Source organism: Chlorocebus sabaeus, chromosome 10, assembly GCF_047675955.1.
Source record: "Chlorocebus sabaeus isolate Y175 chromosome 10, mChlSab1.0.hap1, whole genome shotgun sequence".
Taxonomy (NCBI): Eukaryota; Metazoa; Chordata; class Mammalia; order Primates; family Cercopithecidae; genus Chlorocebus; species Chlorocebus sabaeus.
Window position 1 is genome coordinate 35726331 of NC_132913.1, and position 27197 is coordinate 35753527.

The following is a 27197-nucleotide window of genomic DNA, read 5'->3' on the forward strand; positions in this document are numbered from 1 at the left end:
TTTCTGGCCTGTCTATTCTATTCCATTGGTCTATGTGTCTGTCTTGGTACCAGTACCATACTGTTTTGGTTACTGTAGCCTTATAGTATAGTTGTGTGTGTGTGTGTGTGCGCGCGTGTGTGTGTGTGTAGAGAGAGAGAGAAAATATAGATAGAGATAGAGAGAGAGTCAGATAATGTGATGTTTCCACCTTTGTTCGTTTTACTTAGGATTGCTTTGGCTGTTTGGGTGCTTTTTTGGTTTCGTATGAATTTTAAAATAGTCTTTTCTAATTCTGTGAAGACTGTCATTGGTAGTTTTATAAGAATAGCATTGAATCTGTAAACTGTTTTTAGTAGTATGGCCATCTTAATGATATTGATTCTTCCTATCCATGGGCATGGAAGTTTCTTCCATTTGTTGTGTCACATCTGATCTCTTTGAGCAGTGTTTTGTAGTTTTCCTTGTAGAGATCTTTCACCTCCCTAGTTAGCTGTATTCCTAGGTATTTTATTCTTTTTGTGGCAAATGTGAATGGAATTGTGTTCCTGATTTGGCCTCAGCTTGGATGTTGATGTGTAGGAATGCTACTGACTTTTGTACATTGATTTTGTGTCCTGAAACTTTGCTAAAGTTTTTTTTGTTTTGTTTTGTTTTTAATGAGATCTAGGAGGTCTTCGGCAGAGACTATGGATTTTTGTAGATATAGAATCATATCTTCTGCAAACAGATAGTTTGGCTTCGTCTCTTTCTGTTTCAATGACTTATTTCTTTCTCTTGCCTGATTGCTTTGGCCAGGGCTTCCAGTACTGTGATGAATAGGAGTGGTGAGAATAGACATCCATGTCTTATTCTGGTTTTCAAGGATGAGGCTTTCAGATTTTGCTCATTAAGTGTGATGTTAGCTGTGCATCTGTCATAGATGGTTCTTATTATTTTGAGGTTTGGTATGTCCCTTCAATGCCTAGTTTGTTGAGGGTTTTTAACATAAAGGATGTTAAATTTTATCAGAAGCCTATTCTGCATCTATTAACATGATCATGTGAGTTTTGTTTTTAGTTCTGTTCATATGATAAATCACATTTATTAATTTGCATATGTTGAAGTAATCTTATATCCCAGGAATAAATAAATCTTAGTTTATCATGGTGGATTAGCTTTTTGTTGTGCTTCTGGATTCAGTTTGCTAGGATTTTGTTGAGGATTTTTGCATTGACGTTCATCAAGGAGATTGGCCTGAAGTATTCTTTTTTTGTTGTGTCTGCCAGCTTTTGGTATCAAGATAATGCCGGCTTCATAGAATGAATTAGGGAAGAGTCCCTCCTCGCCCACTTTCTTTTTTTGGGGGGGGGGGGGCGGTAATTTCAGTAGAGATGGTACCACGTATTCTTTATACACCTGGTAGAATTCAGCTGTGAATCCATCTGGTCCTGGTTTTTTCCTGTTTGGTAGGATTTTTATTACTGATTCAATTTCAGAACTCATTATTGATCTGTTCAGGGATTCAGTTTCTTCCTGGTTTAGTCTTGGGAGGTTGTATGTTTCAAGGAATGTATCAGTTTCTTCTAGGTTTTCTAGTTATGTGCATAGAGGTATTCATAGTAATATCTGAGAGTTTTTGAATTTCTGTGGAGTTGGTGGTAATGTCTCTGTGTCATTTCTGTTTGTGTTTATTTGAATCTTCTTTCTTTTTTTCTTTATTAGTCTAGCTATCAATCTTATTTATTTTCCCAAAAAAAGCAACCTTAGGGTTTGTTGATCTTTGATCTGACTTTTTGCCTCTTAATTTATTTCATATGATTTTGGTTATTTGTCTTCTGCTGGCATTGGAGTTGGTTTGCTGCTGTTTTTCTAGTTCTTCTAAGTGTGATATGCTGTTAATTTGAGATCTTTCTAACTTTTTGATGTGGGCATTTAGTGCTATAAACATTTCTCTATACAGTGCTTTAGTTGTGCCCCAGAGATTCTAGTATGTTGTATGTTTGTTCTCATTAATTTCAAAGAGTTTCTGGATTTTGGCCTTAATTTCATTATTTACGCAAAAGTCATCCAGAAGCAATTAATTTCCATGAAATTTTATGATTTCAAGTGATTTTCTTAATATTGATTTCGATTTTTATTGCACTGTGGTCCAAGAGTGTGTTGATATGATTTCAGTTTTTTTGAAGTCACTGAGAATTCTCTTACAGCCAAATGTGTACTCAGTTTTAGAGTTTGTGCCATGTGCATATGAGAAGAATGTATATTCTGTTGTTTTCAGTGGAGAGTTCTGTAGATGTCTCTTAAGTCCATTTTGTCAAGCGTCCAGTTCAGTCCCAGATATCTTTATTAGTTTCCTCTTTGGTTATCTGTCTAGTACTGTTAGTGGGATGTTGAAGTCTCCCACCATTATGCTGTGGGAATCTACATCTCTCTGTACATCTCTAAGAACTTATTTTATGAATCTGGGTACTCCTCTATTGGTGCATATGTTTTTAGGATAATTTGGTCTTCTCGTTTAATGGAACCCCTTACCACTATGTAATGCTCTTCTTTGTCTTTTTTGATCATTGGTAGATTTTTTTCCATCCCTTTAATTTGAGCTTACGGGTGTCATTGCTTGTGAGATGGGTCTCTTGATGACAGCATACTTTTGTGTCTTGCTTCTTTATTCAACTTGCCACTCTGTGCCTTTTAATTGGGGGATTTAACCCATTTATATTCAAGGTCAGTATTGATGTGTGAGAATTGGATCCTGTTATATTGTTAGCTGGTTATTATGCAGATTTGATTGTGTAGTTGCTCTATAGTGTCAATGGTCTATCTACTTGAGTGTGTTTTTGTGGTGGCCAGTAACAGTCATACCTTTCCATATTTAGGACCTCTTTTAAGGCAGATGAGATGGTAGTGAATTCCCTTAGCATTCACTTATCTGAAAAAGGTCTTATTACTCCTATATTTATCAAGCTTAGTTTAACTGGATATGAAATTCTTTCTTGGAATTTCTTTTTTTTAAGGATCCTGAATGTAAGCCCCCAGTCTCTTCTGGCCTTTACGGTTTCTGCTGAAAGGTCCACTGTTAGCCTGTTGGGGTTTCCTTTGTAGATGGCCTGCCTCTTCTCTCTTGCTGCCTTTAACATTTCTTCCCTCATTTAAACCCTGGAGAATCTGAGACTGTGTGTTGAGGATGTTCATCTTGTATAGTGTCTTGCAGGTGTTCTTGGCATTTCCTGAATTTGAATGTTGGCCTCTCTAGCGAGGTTTGGGAAATTTTCATGGCTGATATTACCAAACATGTTTTCCAGGTTGCTTGCTTTCTCTCCCTCTCATTCAGGGATGCTAATGAGTCATAGATTTGATCTCTTTACACAATTCTGTATTTCTTGGAGGTTTTGCCCATTCTTTATTATTCCTTTTTATTTTTGTCTGACTGAGTTATTTAACAGAACCGGTCTGCAAGCTCTGAGATTCTTTCATCAGCTTGTTCTATTCTGATGTTAATACTTGTGCTGGTATTATAAAATTCTTGTAGTGTGTTTTTCAACTCTATCAGATCAGTTTGGTTCTTTCAAAAAATGATCATTACATCTTTCAGCTCTTGTATCATTTTATTTAATTCCTTAGATTCCTTGGATTGCATCTCAACTTCTCCTGAATCTCAATGATATTTGTTCTGGGTCATATTCTGATCTCTATTTCTGTCATTTCAGCCATTCCAGCCTGGTTAAAAACCAGTGTTAGGGAACGAGTGCCATCATTTGGAGGTAAGAAGACGCTCTGGTGTTTTTTTTTTTTTCTTCTTCTTCTTCTTTTGAATTACCAAAGTTCTTGCACTGGCTTATCAGTGTGGCTTGATGTTCCTTCAGTCCTTGAAGTTACTGTCCTCTGGATAGGATTGCTTTGCTTTTGTCTTCCTTCATGCTTTTGCATTTGATTGTGGTCTAAGGTGGGTTCAGTTGATTGACTTTGTTTCTGGAAGATTCTAGGGGGCCAAGGCTCAGCCCAGCACTCACGGCCTGCATGCTGTAACTTTAAGGGGCTGGTACTGGGCCCCCAGCTTTGTTCTCTAGCTCCTTAAAGTTAGAAACCTGCTGCACCAGAGGGGCCAAGGTGTACCAAATCCACTGGCCACAGTGCTCCAATGGATGGTGCCAGCCAAAGCAGTTCATTAGGGCAGTGGCTGCAGAATCCATGCTCACACACATGCCAGCAACCATGGCAGGCAGCAGGTTGCACACATATCAGCTGGGGCCAGGCACTTGTGGGAGTGGAATTGCCAGTATCTGTGCATGTGTTTGCACAGGTACTATAAATATTTATGTAGTCAAATTAACCAATCTTTTGTTTTAGGACATTTGCTTTTTAGTTTTTTATATATTTAATTTTTTTATATCAATAGCTCTAGGGGCACAAGTTGTTTTTTGTTACATGGATGAATTGTATGGTGGTGAAGTCTGGGATATTAGTGTACCCATAACCCAAGTAGTATACATTGTACTCCAGTAGCTAGTTTTTCATCCCTCATAGACCCCCACCCTCCCTCATCTGAGTATCCAATGTTCTTTATACCACACTGTATGCCTTCGCATACCAATAGCTTAGCTCCTATTTAAAAGTGAGAACATGTGGTATTTTGTTGAGTTTTTTTCTTATGTTTTTTGGCCATTTGTATATCTTCTTTTGAGAAACGTTTATTCAAGCCATTTGCCCACTTTTTAATGGGTTGGATTTTTCTTGGGGGGGGTTGTTTTTTGTTTGTTTGTTTGTTTGGAGACAGGGCCTCACACTGTTACCCATTCTGGAATACAGTGGAGCGATCTTGGCTCATTGCAACCTCCACCTCCTGAGCTCAAGCGATCCTCCCACCTCAGCCTCACGAGTAGCTGAGAATACAGGCGCCCACCACCATGTGCAAATAATTTCTTTATTTTCCGTGGAGACAAGGTTTCACCATGTTGCCCAGGCTGGTTGAACTCCTGAGCTCAAGCAATACCCCCGTCTCAGCCTCCCACAGTGCTAGGATTACAGGTGTGAGCCACCATGCCCAGCCTTATTTGTTTTTTTTCTTGCTTCTTTGAGTTCCTTGTAGAGTCTGAATATTAATCCTTTTTCAGATGCATAGTTTGCAAATATTTTCTCCTATTCTGTGGGTTGTCTGTTTACTCTGATGATTATTTCTTTTGCTGTGCAGAAGTGTTTTAGTTTAACTAGGCCCCAGTTATTTATTTTTTGTTTTGTTGCATTTGCTTTTGGGGTTTTCACCATAAATTCTTTGCCAGAGAAATCAAGAAAGAGAAAGAAATAAAGGGTATTCAAAATGAAAAAGAGGAAGTTAAACTATCTCTGTTTGCCAATGATGTGATCTGATCTGATACCTAGAAAATGCTAAAGAATCCTCTGAAAGACTCCTAGATTTAAAAAATGTATTTAGTAAAGTCTCAGGTTACAAAATCAATATATACAAATCAGTAGCATTGGTATAAACCAAAAACAACCAAGCTGAGGATCAAATTGAGAATTCAGTCCCTTTTACAATAGCTACAAAAAAAAAATAAAATATTTAGGCATATACTTATCCAAGAAGGTGAAAGATGTCTACAAGGAGAACTGTAAAACACTGCTGAAAGAAATTATAGATGACACAAACAAATGGAAATATATCCTATGTTCATGGACTGAAAAAAACAATATCATGAAAATGACCATAGTGCCCCAAACAGTCTACAGATTTAATGCAACTCTTATCAAAATACCAATGTCATTCTTTATAGAATTAGAAAAAAAAAATTCTGAAATTCATATGGAACTAAAAAAGAGCCAGAATAGCCAAAGCAATTCTAACCAAAAAGAACAAATCTGGAGACATCACATTACCTGACTTCAGATTATGCTATTATACAAGGCTATAGTAATCAAAACAGCATGGTACGGGTATAAAAGTAGATACGCAGACCAATGGAACAGAATAGAGAACCCAGAATTAAAACCAAGTACTTACAACCAATTGATTTTCTAGAAAGAGTACAGTAATATGACTTGGGGAAAGGACACCCAATTCAATAAATGGTGCTGGCAAAATTGGATAGCCACATGTAGAAGAATGAAACTGGATCCCTATCTCTTGCCATATGCAAAAATGAACTGAAGATGGATTAAAGACTTAACTCTAAGACCTGATAACCATACAAATTTCAGAAGAAACCCTAGGAAAAACTCTGTTGGACATACACCTAGGCATTTGCTTTTTATATCTTTTAGAAGGCCATCATAAATATGGCACAAATACACAAATTCTTCTATACTTTTTAAAAAACACATATATTTTACTTTGGTTTAGTTTTTAAGTCCTGAGTCATCTGGAATGCATTTTTGTGAATTTTATGAGTTATGAAAATAACTTACTTTTTTTCAAATGGGTATTCAGTTTCTCCAGTATCATGTATTGAATTAGCCAGCCTTTTTTCAGTGGTTTAAAATGCCACCAGTGTCATAACTAAATTTGCATATTATGTGATTTTGTGGCCACTCTCTTGTTACACTATTTGCCTATTTCTGCACCAGTACTATGGCTTTTAAAGTATATTTTACTATTTGGTAAGGTAATTTACCTTGCTTTTTATATGTTAGTACTATACCCATCCACCCTACCTACCTTTCTCATTGGTTCTCATAATTTTTCAGTTTGGGTTTTCTAGGTAACTGATCCTATAGTCTTCAACTACTGACAATTTTATCTCTTTATTTCTATTAATCATACCCCATATAAGAGTTATGTATTTTCCCAAACATTTAAGATCAATCTAATTCCAGATTAACACCTGTGGAGGAACTCATTTCTATCAACTTCCCCAGAATTTTTTCTTCCTTCCTATCCATTCCTTAGCCAAATTTAGTCCTCCTCTATTCATCCAAGGTGGATTTCAGTTATTTTTCCCAATTACTTTAAGCTTGAGTTATTCTAAGCCATATGTAAGCCTGAGGGAGGTAAGGAAGAGATTCAAAAGTGAAATATCCCATTATGATGTTAACCTTTTCTGACCTGATATAGAATTGTTTTGAATTGTTTTTCCCCTTCATATGAGCATTTTATGACTTTTTTGTTATACTTTTCATGAGTCTGTGTTTGTCTCCCCAGCATTTTGTCTCTTTCCCGCCAGACTGTTCATCTTGCTTGTTATATGTCCAAAATTACTTTCCTTCTTCCCTTATACCCATACGGCAACTTCTTTAACTTCATGTAAACATTTATTATGGCTTAGAGTCTATTTTCCATATTTTCAGTAACACAGTTAGCATATCTCAAACTTTATTACCCCTCTGTCTTTTGTCCCCCAACTTCAAAACCAATCTATTTCATTTTTGTATTTTTCTTATATTTTAAAAACTTTATTTTTGAAATAATTTAACAATGACAGAGAAGTTGGAATAATTCAGAGTTCAACACAAATTCAGCAATTATTAACATTTTCCCACATTCTCTTTATTATTCTTCTCTGCCTCACCTCTGTGTATTTGTGTTTATGGTTTTAGAACAGTTTGATACTGTATTGCAAGCATCACATGATCTGTTTTGTTTTTGCTTTTTCTGTCACTATACTCAACAAGCCAGGTCCAGCTCTACCCATATTACCCTCTTGTCTGATAAGTCATGTTTTGTTTTGTTTTGTTTTGTTTTGTTTTGTTTTGTTTTGTTTTGTGACAAGGTCTCACTCCGTTGCTCAGGCTGGGAGTATGGTGGTGCTATCTCTGCTCACTGCAACCTCCTGCCTCCCAGGCTCAAGAGATCCCCCACCTTAGCCTCCCAAGTAGCTGGGACCACAGGAACACACCACCACACCCAGCTAACGTTTTTGTATTTTTGGTAGTGACAGGGTTTTGCTGTTTTACCGAGGCTGGTCTTGAACTCCTGGGCTCAAGTGATCCACCTGTCTTGGCCTCCCAAAATGCTGGGATCACGGGCATGAGCCACCACACCCATGAAAAGTGATGTTCTGCTAGATAAAGTCACACTTTGAATTCTGCTACAAATTTGTGATCATTATCCTCAAATTGCCTGTTAATACTGCCTGTGAGAGGTTTAAGCTCAAGGTGGCTGAATAGGAACACCTCCGGTCTGCAGCTCCGAGCAAGATGGACGCAGAAGGCGAGTGATTTCTGCATTTCCAACTGAACTACCTGGTTCATCTCATTGGGACTAGCTGGACAGTGGGTGCAGCCCATGGAGGGTGAGCCAAAGCAGGGTGGGGCATCACCTCACCGGGGAAGCACCACAGGTCGCGATTTCCCTCCCCTAACCAAGGGAAGCCTTGTGAGGGGCTGTGCCATGAGGAACGGTGACCTCTGGCAGATATTGCACTTTTCCCACGGTCTTTGCAACTGCAGACCAGGAGATTCCCTCAGTACTACACCAACAGGGTCCTGGGTTTCAAGCACAAAACTGGGCGGCCGTTTGGGCAGACACCAAGCTAGCTGCAGGAGTTTTTTTTCATACCCCAGTGGTGCCTGAAACGCCAGTGAGACAGAACCGTTCACTCCCTTGGAAAGGGGGCTGAAGCCAGGCAGCCAAGTGGTCTAGCTCAGTGGATCCCACCACCAGGGAGCCCAGCAAGCTAAGATCCGCTGGCTTGAAATTCTCGCTACCAGCACAGCAGTCTGAGGTCCACCTAGGACACTGGAGCTTGGTGGGGGAGGGACATCCACCGCTGCTGACGCTTGAGTAGGCAGTTTTACCCTCATAGTGTAAACAAAGCTGCCAGGAAGTTCAAACTGGGTGGAGCCCACTGCAGCTCAGCAAGGCTGCTGCGGCCAGACAACCTCTCTAGATTCCTTCTCTCTGGACAGGGCATCTCTGAAAGAAAGGCAGTGGCCCCAGTCAGGGGCTTATAGATAAAAATCCCATCACCCTGGGACACAGCACCTGGGGGAAGGGGCGGTTGTGGGTGCAGCTTCAGCAGACTTAAACATCCATGCCTGACAGCTCTGAAGAGAGCAGTGTATCTCCCAGCACAGCGTTTGAGCTCTGATAAGGGTCAGACTGCCTCCTCAAGTGGGTCCCTGACCCCCGTGTATCCTGACTGGGAGACACCTTTCAGTAGGGGCCAACAGACACCTCATACAGAAGAGCTCTGGCAGGCATCTGACAAGTGCCCCTCTGGGAAGAAGCTTCCAGAGGAAGGAATAGGCAGCAATCTTTGCTGTTCTGAAGCCTCTACTGGTGATACCCAGCAAACAGGGTCTGGAGTGGACCTCTAGCAAGATCCAGCAGACCTGCAGCAGAGGGGCCTGTTACAAGGAAGACTAACAAACAGAAAGGAATAGTATCAACATCAACAAAAAGGATGTCCACTCAGAGACCCCATCCAGTGGTCACCAACATCAAAGACCAAAGGTAGATAAGTCCATGAAGATGGGGAGAAACCAGTGCAAAAAGGCTGAAAATTCCAAAACCCAGAATACCTCTTCTCCTTCAAAGGATCACAACTCCTCACCAGCAAGGGAAGAAAACTGGACAGTGAATGAATTTGACAAATTGACAGAAGTAGGCTTCAGAAGGTGGTTAATAACAAACTCCTCCGAGCTAACGGAGCATGTTCTAATCCAATGCAAGGAAGCTAAGAACCTTGAAAAAAGGTTAGACAAATGGCTAACTAGAACAACCACTTTAAAGAACATAAATGACCTGATGGAGCTGAAAAACACACTACAAGAACTTCGTGAAGCATACACAAGTATCAATAGATGAAATGATCAAGTGGAAGAAAGGATATCAGAGACTGAAGATCAATTTAATGAAATAAAGTGAGAAGACAAGATTAGAGAAAAAAGAATGAAAAGAATTAAGGCCTCCAAGAAATATGGGACTATGTGAAAAGACCAAATCTATGTTTGATTAGCGTACCTGAAAGTGACGGGGAGAATGGAACCAAGCTGGAAAACACTCTTTAGGATATTATCCAGGAGAACTTCCCCAACCTAGCAAGACAGGCCAACATTCAAATTCAGGAAATAGAGAGAACACCAAAAAGGTACTCCTCGAGAAGAGCAATCCCAAGACACATAATTGTCAGATTCACTAAGGTTGAAATGATGGAAAAAATGTTAAGGGCAACCAGAGAGAAGGGTCAGGTTACCCACAAAGGGAAGCCCATCAGACTAACAGCAGATCTCTCTGCAGAAACCCTGCAGGCCAGAAGAAAGTGGAAACCAATATTCAACATTCTTAAAGAATTTTCCACCCAGAATTTCATATCCAGCTGAAGCTTCATAAGCGAAGGAGAAATAAAATCCTTCACAGACAAGCAAATGCTAAGAGAGTTTGTCACCACCAGGCCTGCCTTACAAGAGCTCCTGAAGGAAGCACTAAACATAGAAATGAAGAACCGATACCAGCCACTGCAAATACATACCAAATTGTAAAGACCATCGACAGTATGAAGAAATTGCATCAACTAATGGGCAAAATAATCAGCTAGCATCATAATGACAGGATCAGTTTCAGACATAACAATATTACCCTTAAATGTAAACAGGCTAAATGCCCCAATTAAAAGACACAGACTGGCAAATTGGATAAAGAGTCAAGACCCATCAGTGTGCTGTATTCAGGAGACCCAGCTTGTGTGCAAGGACATACATAGGTTCAAAATAAAGGGATAGGGCAATACTTACCAAGCAATTGGAAAGCAATAAAATGCAGGGATTGCAGTCCTAGTCTCTGATAAAACAGACTTTAAACCAACAAAGATCAAAAGAGACAAAGAAGGGCATTACATAATGGTTAAGGGATCAATGCAACAAGAAGAGCTAACTGTCCTAAATATATAGGCATCCAATACAGGAGCACTCGGATTTGTAAAGCAAGTTCTTAGGAACCTACAAAGAGACTTAGACTCCCACACAATAATACTGGGAGACTTTAACACCTCACTGTCAACAGTAGACAGACCAATGAGACAGAAAATTAACGAGGATATTCAGGCAACTCTGGACCAAGCAGACTTTATAGACATCTACAGAACTCTCCACCCCAAGTCAACAGAATATATATTCTTCTCACCACCACATCACACTTATTCTAAAATTAACGACATAATTGGAAATAAAACACTCCTCAGCAAATGCAAAAGAACAGAAATCATAACTAACAGTCTCTCAGACCACAGTGCAATCAAATTGGAACTCAGGATTAAGAAACTCACTCAAAGCCATACAACTACATGAAAATTGAACAACCTGCTCCTGAATGAATACTGGGTACATAACGAAATTAAGGTAGAAACAAAAATGTTGTTTGAAACCAGTGAGAACAAAGACACAATGTAACAGAATCTCTGGGACACATTTAAAGCAGTATTGAGAGGGAAATTTATAGCACTAAATTCCCACAAGAGAAAGCAGGAAAGATCTAAAATCAACACGCTAACATCACATTTTTTAAAAGCTAGAGAAGCAAGAGCAAGGAATTTCAAAAGCTAGCAGAAGACAAGAAATAACTAAGATCAGAGGAGAACTGAAGGAGATAGAGCTGCAAAAAACCCTTCAAAAAATCAATGAATCCAGGAGCTGGTTTATTGAAGAGATCAACAAAATAGATAGACCGCTAGCCAGACTAATAAAGAAAAGAGAGAGAAATCACCTGGATGCAATAAAAAAATGATAAAGAGAATATCACATTGATCCCACAGATATACAAACCACCATCAGAGAATACTATAAACATCTCTAAGCAAATAAGCTAGAAAATCTAAAAGAAATGAATAAATTCCTGGGCACATACACCCTCCCAAGACTAAACCAGGAAGAAGTCGAATCCCTGAGTAGACCAATAACAACTTCTGAAATTGAGGCAGTAATTAATAGCTTTCCAAAAAAAAGTCCAGGACCAGACAGATTCACAGCCAAATTCTACCAGAGGTACAAAGTGGAGCTGATACCATTGTTTCTGAAACTATTCCAAACAATAGAAAAAGAGGAAATCCTCCCTAACTCATTTTATGAAACCAGCATCATCCTGATACCAAAACCTGGCAGAAACACAACAAAAAAGGAAAATTTCAGGCCAATATCCCTGATGAACATTGATGCAAAAATCCTCAATAAAATACTGGCAAACCAAATCCAGCATCACATCAAAAAGCTTATCCACCACGATCAAGTCAGCTTCATCACAGGAATGCAAGGCTGGTTCAACATATGCAATTCAGTAAACAAAATCCATTACATAAACAGAACAAGTGACAAAAACCACATGATTATCTCAATAGAGGCAGAAAAGACCTTTGATAAAATTCAACACCCCTTCATGCTAAAAACTATCAATAAACTAGGTATTGATTGAATGTATCTCAAAATAATAAGAGTTGTATATGACAGATTCACAGCCAATATCATACTGAATGTGCAAAAACTGGAAGCATTCGCTTTGAAAACCAGCACAAGACAAGGATGCCCTCTCTCACCACTCCGATTCAACATAGTATTGGAAGTGTTAGCCAGGGACATTAAGCAAGAGAAAGAAATAAAGGTATTCAAATAGGAAGAGAGGAAGTCAAATTGTCTCTGTTTGCAGATGACATGATTCTATATTTAGAAAACCCCATCATCTCAGCCCAAAATCTCCGTAAGCAGATAAGCAACTTCAGCAAAGTCTCAGGATACAAAATCAATGTGCAAAAATCACAAGCATTCCTATACACCAATAACAGACAGAGAGCCAAATCATGAGTGAACTCCCATTCACAATTGCTACAAAGAAAATAAAATACTTAGGAATACAACTTACAAGGGAAGTGAAGGACTTCTTCAAGGAGAACTACAAACCACTGCTCAAGGAAATAAGAGAAGATGCAAAGAAATGGAAAAACATTCCATGCTCATAGATCAGAAGAATCAGTATCATGAAAATGGCCATACTGCCCAAAGTAATTTATAGATTCAATGCTATCCCCATCAAGCTACCATTGAGTTTATTCAAAGAACTAGAAAAGCTACCTTAAATTTCATGTGGAACCAAAAAAGAGTCCATATAACCAAGACAACCCTAAGGAAAAAGAGCAAATCTGCAGGCATCACACTACCTGACTTAAAACTATACTACAAGGCTACAGTAACCAAAACAGCATGGTACTGGTACCAAAACAGAGATATAGACCAATGGAACAGAACAGAGGACTCAGAAATAGCACCACACATCTATAACCATCTGATCTTTGACAATCCTGACAAAAACAAGCAATGGTGAAAGGATTCCCTATTCAATAAGTGGTGTTGAGAAAACTAGCTAGCCATGTGCAGATAACAGACACTGTACCCCTTTCCTCACACCTTATGCAAAAATGAACTCAGGATGAATTAAAGACTTAAATGTAAAACCTAAAACCGTAAACACCCTAGAAGAAAACCTGGGCAATACCATTTAAGACAAAAGCATAGAAAAAAACCTGGGCAATACCATTCAAGACATAAGCATGGGCAAAGCCTTCATGACCAAAACACCAAAAGCTATAACAACAAAAGCCAAAATTGACAAATGGGATCCAATTAAACTAAAAAGCTTCTGCACAGCAAAAGAAACTGTCATCAAAGCAAACAGGCCACCTACAGAATGGGAGAAAATTTTTGCAATCTATCCATCTGACAAAGGGCTAATATCCAGAATCTACAAAAAAGTTAAACAAATTTACAAGAAATAAAGAAACAATCCCATCAAAAAATGGGAGCAGAATATGAGCAGATACTTCTCAAAAGAAGACATTTATGCAGCCAACAAACATATGAAAGAAAAGCTCATCATCACTGGTCATTAGAGAAATGCAAATCAAAACCACAATGAGATACCATCTCATGCCAGTTAGAATGGTGATCATTAACAATTCAGGAAACCACAGATGCTGGGGAGAATGTGGAGACATAGGAATGCTTTTATACTGTTGGTGGGAGTGTAAATTAGTTCAACCATTGTGGAAGAGTGTGTGGCAATTCCTCAAGGATCTAGAACTAGAACTACCATATATACCTAAAGAATTATAAATCATTCTACCATTCTACTATAAAGACAGACACATGCACACATGTGTTTATTGCAATACTGGTCACAATAGCAAAGACTTGGAACCAACCGATATACTCATCAATGATAGACTGGATAAAGAAAATTTGGCACATATAGACCATGGAATACTATGCAGCCATGAAAAAGGATGAGTTCATGTCCTTTGCAGGGACATAGATGAAGCTGGAAACCATCATTCTCAGCAAACTAACATAAGAACAGAAAACCAAACACCACAGGTTCTCACTCGTAAGTGGGAGTTAAACAATGAAAACACATAGTCAGAGGGAGGGGAACATCACACACTGGGGCCTGTTGCAGGGTAGGTGGCTAGGGGAGGGATAGCATTAAGAGGAATACCTGATGGAGATGACAGGTTGATGGGTGCAGCAAACCACCATGGCACATGTATACCTATGTAACAAATATGCACATTCTGCACATGTACCCCAGAACTTAAAGTATAATTTTTAAAAATGCTGCCTTATATTGATGACTATTTTAAAAATTTGCAAACGTATCGGTTTTTGGCAATAACATTTTCTTATGGCATTTTATTTTTATGAGAATTTGATCAGAGGATACATTCTGTGTGATTGTAGTTGTCTGGAATCATTGAGATTTCCCTTGTGGCTAACTATTTATTTACAATTAATGAATTTAGTGCTTACTATTTAATGCTTACTTAGTGCCAGGCACTAAGCCCTTTGCAAATCTTCCTTTATTCCATTTTCTGGACAACCTATTATCTTCATTTGGCAGATAAGGAAACTAAGGGTTAGGGAAGTAACTGTCACTAAATCTCACAGCAAGTAGCAGACTAAGATGTAATCCTAGCAGTCTGGATCCAGAAATTATGCTCTTAACCAACATACTGTGCTAATTTTTTTAATTTCATATGTTGTTTTTAAAAAAAAAAATGTATCTATAATTCCTGTAAATTTATGTCATTCCCTGTGTGTTTCTAATAGATTGAGCACACTGGTTTATTATAGTTTAGATCTTGTATATCTTCATTAATTTCTTGCCTATTTTATTTATCCATTTTTGAGAAATATTTGCTGACTGACTGTTAATCAACTTCTCATTGTAATTCTATCATTTACAAATGTCAGTTGTTTTTGGGCTATTGTTAGGTATATTTATTTTCAGAGATTTTATATCTAATAGATATTTCCACTTAATATTACATACTATGTTCTTTATCTGTATGTTTTTCAAAATAATAAGAGAATAAAATAAAAAATCAACCTTAAACTCTATACAACTTCATCTCAACATGAAATTCAGATTCTCGCAATTAAGTATTACTTTTGCAACAGTAAGAAAAGACCTCTTACCCAACACAATCTGAACCAATAGTTGGTTAATTGAAAAGATTTGTTTAAACAGATAATTATCTAAAATTACTTATAATTAAACATTTTGTTTTATCTTGAATAAATTTATACTGGCTTTGTATGAGTTTACTGATTGGAGTACAGTCTGTCTTTACACATAATGTAACATAAAACACTTTCCTTTTTCCTCCCCCACTTTGGAGAGGAACAATAACTCAAAGCCACTTGCAAGGTGATCTGAGTACAGAATTATTCCAGATTTTTAGGATTCCTTTCCCTATAATTCTCCTCTCTCTCATTTCATTCAACCTTATTTTTTAAGAGGCTGGTGTTAAAACTTTGCTTTCAACTTATTTTTCATGGAAACATTCACTTTTTATATTTATATTTCATCAGTTTACAAAATATTTTATTAAATTTCCAAATTAGACCAATAAATATTATTGGCTTATAACACTTTGGAAACAACTCATGTTGGAAACCATACAACCAGTAAGAGCAGAGGTAAACATTCTGTCTGAGTTTTAACATTTATTTTAGGTTTGGTGTACATGTGCAGGTTTGTTATATAGGTAAACTGCGTGTCACAGGGATTTGGTGTACAGACAATTTCATCACCCAGGTAATAAGCATACTACCTGATGGGTATTTTTTCTGATCCTCTCTCTCCCCCAACCTCCACTCTCAAGTAGGCGTCAGTGTCTGTTGTTCTCCTTCTGTTATCCATGTGTTCTCGTTGTTTAGCTTGCACTTACAAGTGAGAACATGCGGCATTTGGTTTTCTGTTTCTGTGTTTGTTTAGGATAATGGCCTGCAGCTCCATCCGTGTCTCTTCAAAGGACACGATCTTATTCTTTTCTATGGCTTCATAGTATTCTATGGTGTATATGTGCCACATTTTCTTTATCCAGTCTACCATTGGTGGACATTTAGGTTAATTCCATGTATATCCTATTTTGAATAGCACTGCAGTGGACATACACATGCATGTGTCTTTATGATAGAATGATTTATATTCCTTTGGGTATATACCCCAAAATGGAATTGCTGGGTCGAATGGTAATTCTGTTTTAAGCTCTTTGAGAAATCAACAAACTGCTTTCCACCATGGCTGAACCAACTTACACTCCCGTTAAACACTCACTTTTCTCCAGAACCTCACCAGCATCTTTTTTTTTTTTTTTTTTTTACTTTTTAATAGTAGCCATTCTAATTGGTGTCAGATGGTATCTCCTTGTGGTTTTGATTTGCATTTCTCTGATGATTAGTGATGTTAAGCATTTTTTCATATGCTTGTTGGCTGCATATATGTCTTCTTCTGCGAAGTGTCCCTTAATGTCCTTTGCCCACTTTTTAGTGGGGTTGTTTGTTTCTTGTTCATTTGTTTAAGTTTCTTATAAATTCTGGATATTAGAGGCTTGTCAGATGCATAGTTTGCAACTATGCATACTTTCTCCCATTCTGTAGGTTGTCTCTTTGCTCTATAGATAGTTACTTTTTCTGTGCAGGAGCTCGTTAGTTTAATTAGATCCCATTTGTCAATTTTGGTTTTTTGTTGCAGTGGCTTCTGCTGTGTTCATCATGAAATCTTTGCTAAGTCCTATATTCAGAATAGTATTTCCTAGGTTATCTTTCAGGAATTTTATAGTTTTAGGTTTTATATTTAAGTCTTTCATCCATCTTGAGTTGATTTTTGTGTGTGGTGTAAGGTAGGGGTCCAGTTTCAATCTTCTGCACATGGCTAGGCAATTATCCCATCAACATTTATTGAATGGGGAATTCTTTCTCCATTGCTTGTTTTTGTCAACTTTGTTGGAGATCAGATGGTTGTAGGTGTGCAGCTTTATTTCTGGGCTCTCTATTCTATTCCGTTGGTCTATGTGTCTGTCTTGGTACCCGTACCATGCTCTTTTGGTTACTGTAGCCTCATAGTATAGTTTGAAGTTGGATAATGTGATGCTTTCGCCTTTGTTCTTTTTCCTTAGGAGTGCTTTGGCTATTTGGGTGCTGTTTTGGTTTCATATGAATTTTAAAATAGGTTTTCTAATTCTGTGAAGAATGTCATTGGTAGTTTGATAGGAATAGCATTGAATCTGTAAATTGTTTTCAGTAGTATGGCCATTTTAACGATATTGAGTCTTCCTATCCATGAGCATGGAATTTTTTTTATTTGTCTGTATTGTCTCTGATTTCTCTGAGCAGTGTTTTGTAATTCTTGTTGTAGAGATCTTTCACATCCCTGGTTAGCTATATTCTTAGGTATTTTTTTCTTTTTTTGGCAGTTGTAAACGGGATTGTGTTCCTGATTTGACCTCGGCTTTGATATTGTTGGTGTATGGGAATGCTACTGATTTTTGTTCTTTGATTTTGTATTCTGAAACTTAGCTTAATTTGTATCAGATTAAAGGAAGGGACTATGAAGTTTTCTAGATATAAAATCATGTCATCTGCAAACAAGGGTAGTTTGAATTCCCCTCTATTTGGATGCCTTTTATTTCTTTCTCTTTACTGATTGCCCTGGCCAGGACTTCCAGTACTATGTTGAATAGGAGTGGTAAGAGAGGGCATCCTTGTCTTGTGCTGGTTTTCAAGGGGAATTCTCTCAGCATTTGCCAAGTCAGTATGATGTTGGCTGTGGGTTTGTCATAGATGGCTCTTATTACTTTGAAGTATGTTCCTTGAATGCCTAGTTTATTGATGGTTTTTAACATGAAGAGAAGTTGAATTTTATTAAAAGCCTTTTCTGCATCTATTGAGATGATCATGTAGTTTTTGTATTTAGTTCTGTTTATGTGATGACTCACATTTATTGACTTGCATATGTGGAACCAACCTGGCATCCCAGGGATGGACCTTACTTGATCGTGGTGGATTAGCTTTTTGTGTGCTTCTGTATTCAATTTGCTAGTATTTTGTTGAGGATTTTTGCACTGATATTCATCAAGGAGATTGGCCTGAAGTTTTCTTTTTTTGTTGTGTGTCTGCCAACTTTGTTATCAGGATGACGCTGGTTTCATAGAATGAGTTAGGGAGGAGTCCCTCCTCCCCATTTGTGTTGTTGTTTGTTTTCTTTTTTTTTTTTAATAGTTTCAGTAAAAATGGTACCAAATCTTCTTTATACACCTGGTAGAATGGTAGAATTCAGCTGTGAATCCATCTGGTCCTGGTTTTTTTCCTGGTTGGTAGGCTTTTTATTACTGATTCAATTTCAGAACTCATTATTGATCTGTTCAGGGATTCAGTTTCATTCTGGTTCAGTCTTGAGAGGTTATATATTTCCAGAGTTTATACATTTCTTCTAGATTTTCTTGTTTGTGTTCACAGTGGTGGCCGATGGTTTTTTTGTTTTTTTGCGGCATCAGTAGTAACATACCCTTTGTCATTTCTAATTGTGTTCATTCAGATCTTCTTTTTTCTTTATTTGTCTAGCAACTGGTCTATCTATCCTATTCACTTTTTCAAAGAAATGAATTCTGGATTCGTTCATATTTTGTGTGGGTTTTCCTGGCTCAATTTCCCTCAGTTCAGCTCTGATTTTTGTTATTTCTTGTCTTTTGCTAGCTTTGGGGTTACTTTTGTCTTGCTTTTCTACTGCTTCTAGTTGTGATGTCAGGTTGTTAATTTGAGAGTTTTCCCACTTTTTGATTTGATTATTTAATGCTATAAACTTTGCTTTTAACACTGCCTTAGCTATGTCCAAGAGATTCTGGTATGTTGTAGCTTTTTTCTCATCAGTTTCAATGAGTTTCTGGATTTCAGTCTTAATTTCATTATTTACCTAAAAGTCATTCAGGAGCAGGTTGTTTAATTTCCATGTACTTGTATGGTTTTGAGTGATTATCTTACTGTTGATTTCTGTTTTTATTGTGCTGTGGTCCAGGAGTGGAGTTGGTTGATTTTGGTGCTTTGCATTTGCAAAGGATTGTCTTATGTTCAAATGTGTGATCCATTTTAGAGTATGTGTCATGTGGTGATGAGAAGAATGTATATTCTGGTGTTTTGGGGTAGAGAATTCTGTAGATGTCTATTATGTCCGTTTGGTCAAGAGTCCAGTTCAAGTCCTGAATAGCATTTTTAGTTTTCTGCCTTGATGATCTGTCTAACACTGTCAGTACGGTGTTGAAGTCTCCCACTATTATTGTGTGGGAATCTATACCTCTTCATAGGTCTCTAAGAACTTGTTTTATGAATCTGGGTGCTCCTCTGTTGGGTGCATATATATTTAGATAGTTAGGTCTTCTTGTTGAATTGAACCCTTTGTCATTTACATAATGGTAAGCATTACATGTGCTCTTCATTGTCTTTTTTGATCATTATTGGTTTAAAATCTGTTTGTCTGAAATTAGAGTAGCAACCTCTGCTTTTTTCTATTTTCTTGGTAGAGTTTTCTCCATCCCTTTACTTTGAGCCCATGGGTGTCATTGAATGTGAGATGGATCACTTGAAGACAGCATACCTTTGAGTCTTGCTTCTTTTTCTAGCTTGCTATTCTATGCCTTTTAATTGGGGCATTTCATCCACTTACATTCATAGTTAGGATCAAATCTGTACATATCAATAATGTCATTATTTGGTTAGCTGGTTTTGCAGATTTGTTTCTGTGGTTGCTTTATAGTGTCACTCATCTGTGCACTTTTTCTGAAGTGACTGGTAACAGTCTTTCCTTTCCATATTGAGGGAACTCTTATACGGCAGGTCTGGTAGTAATGAATTCTCTTAGCATTTGCTTGTCTGAAAAGGATCTTATTTCTCCTTCACTTGTGAAGCTTAGTTTGCCTGGATATGAAATGCTTGGATGGACATTTTTTTCTTCAAGAATGCTGAATATAGGGCCCCAGTCTCTTCTGGCTTGTAGGGTTTCTGCTGAAAGGTCTGCTATTAGCCTGAAGAGATTTCCTTTGTAGATGACCTGCCCCTTCTCTCTAGCTGCCTTTAACATTTTTTTCTTTCATTTCAACCTTGAAAAATCTGATGATTATGTCTTAGGAGTGGTCTTCTCGTGTAATATCTTGCAGGGATTCTCTGCATTTCTTGAATTTGAATGTTGGCCTCTCTAGTGAGATTGGGAAAGTTTTCATAGACAATATCCTCAAATATGTTTTCCAGGTGGCTTGCTTTCTTCCTGTCTCTTTCCATTCTGTCTGTGTCCAAAAGGAAATGCAATTTTGATTAATTCAGTGATTTGTTTAAATAGAAGTCAGTTAAGAGAGTTTCCTCTATAGTTCAAATCAGAATATATTCTTCAAGTAAATGAAGGCAAATTCAGTGAAAAGATATTCTACATCTGACAGATGTTATCAAAAAATAGCTACATAGGAATGAAATTGCATTTGTAAGTTAAGATACCTATAGACCAGCAATATTTCTGTTTATAAGGTGTCATGGATTTATGATACCAAGCTGTTTTTAGTTTATCTGTGTAGGGAATCTGCCTGTTTTAGGAAGATTGACATGTTTTCTTAAATGTAATATTTCTTGATACTCCCTAACACAAGTTCTCTACTTCTGTCTGATCAGGCTCTTTCTTCTCCCATGAGTGTCTAATCTCAGTAAATTTGTACAAGATTTATTTGAAGAAATCAAAAAAACTTTATAAATTATTTCTTGTGTTTTTTTGTTTTTGTTTTTGTTTTTGTTTTTGTTTTTTGGAGGCATAGTCTTGCTCTGTTGCCCAGGCTGGAATGCAGTGGTACAATCTCGGCTCACTGCAACCTCCACCTCCTGAGTTCAAGCGATTCTCTTGCCTCAGCCTCCCAAGTAGCTGAGACTACAGGCATGCACCACCACACCAGGCTAATTTTGTATTTTTAGTAGAGACGGGGTTTCTCCATGTTGGTCAGGCTGGTCTCGAACTCCCGACCTCAGGTGATCCACCTGTCTCAGCCTCCCAAAGTGCTGAGATCACAGGCGTGAGCCACCACATCTGGCCCTTGCTTTTCTAGATTATGTAGAAATGATAGAATTGAAAGGACTAGAAAGAATATCCAGTTCACAGGAGGTTCTTCAAGGTTTTCCAAATGTTGGCTGCAACATTTAAATATTTTAAACGTATTAAATAATTTAAGACTGTAATAAAAATAACATGCACACTCAGATGTGTTTTACCAAAGTGTAACACATTAGGGATCACAAAATAAAACTGAGCTACCCTATTAGTTTATATTTTTATGGACTGCCAATTAAAGCTTCCCTACTAATTTTTATGTAGGTATTTGAACTTCCTATGAATATATGTTTTTATTTATTTTTTATATGTTCGCTCTGTCACCCAGGCTGGAGTGCAGTGGTGCGATCTTGGCTCACTGCAACCTCCACCTCCTGGGTTCAAGCTATTCTCTTGCCTTAGCCTCCCAAGTAGCTGGGACTATAGACACATGCCACCGCGCCTGGCTAATGTTTTGTATTTTCAGTAGAGACAGGGTTTCACCATATTAGCCAGGATGGTCTCGATCTCCTGACCTTGTCATCCACCCACCTCGGCCTCCCAAAGTGCTGAGATTACAGGTGTGAGCCACCACGCCCAGCCCATATGTTTTTATTTTTAAGTTTATAGCTGGCCTTTTTAAATCTCGGGTGCAATATTACATATCCAAATCAAATTATACAAGCAAGACCACTGCTGCAGCATATGTATGCCATAGATTTGGGCCATAATCCCAAAAGCCACAATCCTGAAGCTATAATCCCAAATATTGAAATCCTGAAACATCAAATTCCCTAATGTCTAAAATCTTGAAAGTTACTATCTCAAAAGATCAAAATCTCAAAAATGTTATTCTGGAAAAAGTAATTTTAAAAACTCTTTAAAGACTTTTATTTACACTTTGAAAACAAAATCTATTTGATAAACATAAAAACATGTCACAACACTTCACAGGCCACTTTACACAATGAAATAGGAAATAATAACATTCATATTTTTACAAGCAGAAACAGGTGTACTAATGACAGTCACATAGGTGAAACAGTTATGAGCAGATGAACCATATTCATGAAGAAATAGGCCAAAAAGTGAAATATATAAGCACATGTTACTACAGTTGGTAATTGTTTGCACCCAGCTTTATGATTGCAATCATCTGAAATACCATGACAGACAACCTAAGTCTTTTGATGAGATTAATCAAAAGCCTTAATGGGTCACCACCACATATGCCCAAAGAGCCAAGATCACGAGAATTTTAGTTTTTATCTTTTAGAAATGCAGATATACGAAAAGGACCTCTCTTGATTTATTGAGGAAGTTTCAACATTTTATATACACCCACAATGCTTTCACACAAAGTCAACTTGTGATAATGTACTTTCGTGAAGTCAAATTTGCAATAAATGCATAAAATGAATTAGAACTCTCTGAAAGTCTTACACATTTTGTACATCCAGTATTGGAAATGATGCAAAGATGAAATACATAGTATATCATATTGGTGCTATATGTGAAGCTACAAAGTCATACACAACTAATAATTTGGTAGGAAAGATTTTTTGTATTTTTCGTCTGCCTTTTCACTTCTGTGATCTTCAAAACACTCACTGCACTTGTATTTGGAGAGTCATAGTGGTCTACACATTTTGTAAGTAAATGCTGTCACTTGAAAGTCTGGTTACTGCCCAGACATTTCAATTAAGCAATTTTCTGCTTTCACACACCAATAATAATTAGCTTTTAAACTTTGTATCTGTCATTATTAAGCAGCCTTGTACACTTACCTGATCACAGCTCTTTTGCAACAGAACAATTTCACAGATCTCTTCCATAGTGTTGTGAGGAATACAGTAAGAAGGAAGGATATTTGGCTTCTTGATACAAAATCTATATTAGACAGAGTTGACCAGAGAGAGAGAACCAAGAGAATATGTATATAGATATATGAGGGGAGATTTATTAGGGGACTTGGCTCATGCTATTATGATGGCTGAAAAGTCCCATTGCAGGCCATCTGCAAGCTGGAGACCCTGGGATGCCACTGCTGTAAGTCCTGGAGTCCAAAGCCCAGCAGCCTGTAGTTCTGATGTCCAAAGCAACAAAAGAAATGTGTGTCCAAGTTTTCAAAGAGACCAGTTTGCCTTCTGTATTACTTCTCTCTAGGCCCGCATCAGATTGGATGGTGCCTGCCAACATTGAGAGAAGAACTTTCCCAGTTAGTTCACTCAGACTCACACTCCTGGAAACACCATCACAGATACACTAAAAATAATGTTTTACTAGGTATTACTTAACCTAGTCAAGTTAACACCTAAACTTAAGCCCACCAGTCCACCTCTTATGAACCTGACATCCAAACACATCCCCTTAAACCACACTTAACTTCCAATAAAGACAAGAACAAAGTAATCGTTCCACCTAACATGATCCAACTGTCTCGTGTACAAGTGAAAATCACTAATCCCTTCCTCAATATTTGGCTTTCAGGATTTCAGCATTTGAAATTTTAAGTTTTTGGGATTCTGATTTTCAAGATTTTAGACTTTAAGGATTTTGATCTTCTGGGATTTCAGCATTCAGGATTAGGGTGTTCAGGATTGTGTCTTTCGAGGTTATGATTGGCACTAGGATGGCATATTAAGTACAAACAGAAGTAGGGGTATCTTTCTGTCATGTGTACTTTGGCACTTTAGTTTGCAATGATAAGTTAATATGATAATACTACATTAAAGAAAGTTTTCTTGCTTAATTTAAGTTTTGGGTGGTTCTTGTCTATTTTTTATATTTGTGACCAGAAATATGAATGATGATTATAGTCCCTCAGTTTTGAAAACAAAATTTTCTATACTCCTCATTCAAGCCGCTGGACCATTTTAATTGCAGAAATCTTAATATTGCCAAATTATTTTTTTAATAACTGTTACCATTTGTAATAGTGTATTTGTGGTAATCAGAATTGTATCAACATTTTAAAACCAAAACAAAATACAGAAAATGGCACTGCTGATGAGGATAATTTAAAATTGTAGTTGTCACCTGTGTTCATTTTTTTTTTTTTTTTTTAAGAGATGCACTTTAGCCCTGTTGCCCAAACTGAAGTGCAGTGGCATGATCATAGTTTATTGCAGCCTCAAACTCCTGAGCTCAAGCAGTCCTCCTGCCTCAGTCTCCCAGGTAGCTGGGACTACAGGCAGGCACCACCATGCCCAACTAATTTGTAAAAATTTTTTGTAGAGACAGGGTTCTGCTATGTTGCCCAGGCTGATCTCAAGCTCCTGGCCTCAAGCAGACCTCCCACCTTGGCATCCCAAAGTGCTAGGATTACAGGAGTGAGCCACTGCACCCGGCCCATTCTTAATAATGAATTTAAATAAGTAGTATCATAACTTGATCTTATGAATTTTTACTAATGAATCTTTTCTGTTTTATTTAATGGCAGTTCCATTTACATTTCATTCAACAATGGAGACTTCTGGTAAAATAATTTGAAAACTAGCCTAATCTATTATTTTTACAAATTAAGAAGTTAAAGATCAGTTTAAATGTTTCTTGCTCAAAGCTATAAAACTAGAAAATGGCAGATACCAAACTTTCTACTCCTTAGTTCACTGTTTTTCTGATTTGTTACTTTATTTCTGAGTTCCTATAATACATCTAGTTTATGAAATGTTGTTTAGCATTTAATGACATGGTTTTTATGCAAGCATTCATTTATTTATTCAACAAGTCATTTTCTGTGTGCCAGGCACTCTTCTAGGCACTGGTGATATCCCCTGAAGGTGGAATTGTGCTGAAAATAAAATAAGAAAAGTAGATTCAGCCTCCACTCAGTTTTGATTGAATATATACCTGCAGTTAGCATCTATCTGTGTGTATGTATTTACCACTGGGTGATTTTAATATATTATTAAGAAGAACTTTTCTATCTATGGTTCTATTTTAGGAGAGTAAAAAAGAAAGTTTTTTAGTATTTTGAAAGGAGAGAAAAATGAGTAATTAAACTTGAAGCACATTGTTTGCATACTATGTACCTGACAATTTGTTTGGAAACCAGGAACACAAAGGTAAATAAGACAAGTAATGTGTGTATATTAAAACAGAGTTTGCCAAGTGCTGTAACGTACATGTAACACATGTAGGATGAAAGAGGAATAAGCAGGTAACTCTAGGCAGGATAATAAAAGGTTACTTTAAAGAAAATGGGGGGAAGTTTTTCTATGCCCAGAGAGCAACATATGCGAAGGCTCAGAGTTGTAAACACATTGTTCAGGCATTTACAAGAAAGTTTAGCGCAACAGAATACAATGGTATCTTGGGAGGAGCTATGAGTAGGCATTTTGAAACATTGTTAGATGATTGAGAATGGAATTATTGACATGTGAGGACTTCTTTTATGCCCTTGGTATTCCTCATGTTTCTTTCTATTTCATGCTTCATCCCTAGCTCTATTCCTAAGTGTTATTTTAAATCAGAGACTGTATTTTGTACTTCCTTATCTTACGGCGACTAGTTCAGTGCTGAGGGCTTGGTATATGCCTACTAATTAATAGTGTTCATCACTCACTCAGCAAGTATTTTTGGTTTCAGTACGTGCAAGGCTTGTACTTTGTGCTATGGGGGAAGAAGTGATACAAAGCCAACCTTCAAGGAGCTAGTGAACCCAAAACAAAAATTAGCAGGGATTTTTGTCTGCTATGATGACTGCTATATCCCATGTGCTCACAGAGCTTACATTCTTGTCAGAGGAGACAGACAATAATAAGATAAATTGTAAAAAAATAGACTATGTTAGATAGTAATAAATACTAAGGAGAAATGAAAGTAGAAAAAATGATAATTACCAGAGAAAGAAAGATAGTACATTTACGTAATTTCTCATCCCATTTCCATAACTCTAGAACAGAAAAAATAAAAGCATTGCCTTATACAATTGCGATAAGGATTAAATGAGCTTGGATATCCATATATAAAAGATTGAAACTAGACCCCTATCTCTTGCAATATACAAAAATCAAATCAAAACGGATCAAAGACTCAGATATCTAAGACCTCAAACTATGAAACTACTACAAGAAAACGTTGGAGAAACTCTCCAGGACATTGGAGTGGGCAAAAATTTCTTGAGTAATACAAGCACAGACAACAAAAGCAAAAATGGACAAACAGGACCACATCAAGTTGAAAAGCTTCTATACAACCAAGAAAACAATCAACAAAGTGAAGAGGCAACCCACAGAATGGGAGAAAATATTTACAAACTACCTATCTGACAGAGATCAATAACCAGAATATACAAGGAGCTCAAACAGCTCTATAGGAAAAAAATCTAATAATCTGATTTAATAATGGACAAAAGATCTGAACAGACATTTCTCAAAAGAAGTCATATAAATGGCAAACAGGCATATGAAAAGGTGCTCAACATCACTGATCATCAGAGAAATGCAAACAAAACTAAACTACAGTGAGATACCATCTCACCCCAGTTAAAATGGCTTTTATGCAAAAATCAGGCAATGAATGCTGGTGATGATGTGGAGAAAAGGGAACCTTTGTACATTGTTGGTGGAAATGTAAATTGGGAATGTAAAGAGAGAACAGTTTGGAGGTTCCTCAAAAAACTAAAAATGGAGCTACCATACGATCCAGCAGTCCCACTCCTAGGTAGATACCCAAAAGAATGGAAATCTGTATCAGATATCTGCACTCTCATGTTTATTGCAGCACCATTCACAATAGCCAAGATTTGGAAGCAACCTATGTGTCCATCAACAGATGAATGGATAAAGAAAATGTAGTATATATACAATGGAGTACTATTCAGCCAAAAGAAGAATGAGATCCTATCATTTGAAACAGCATGGTTGGAATTGGAGGTCATTATGTGAAATGAAATAAGCCAAGTGCACAAAGACAAACTTCA

The 27197-nt window shown here is 37.3% G+C and overlaps 1 protein-coding gene across 13 annotated transcripts in view; it reads left to right on the top strand.

Annotated features, from left to right (window-relative positions):
- MBD5 (methyl-CpG binding domain protein 5) overlaps positions 1 to 27197 on the top strand; it is a 505406-nt gene that overhangs the window by 407061 nt on the left and 71148 nt on the right. Inside the window, exon 5 of one of the 13 annotated variants that reach the window (XM_073019663.1) lies at positions 3669 to 3722. The exons of 11 other annotated variants lie outside the window; for them this stretch is intronic. The gene's annotated coding sequence lies outside the window, so the exon portion shown is untranslated. Of the gene's footprint in view, positions 1 to 3668; positions 3723 to 25167; positions 25339 to 27197 lie in introns of those variants that run through there. One more of the 13 variants, XM_007964926.3, reaches the window with a different exon arrangement.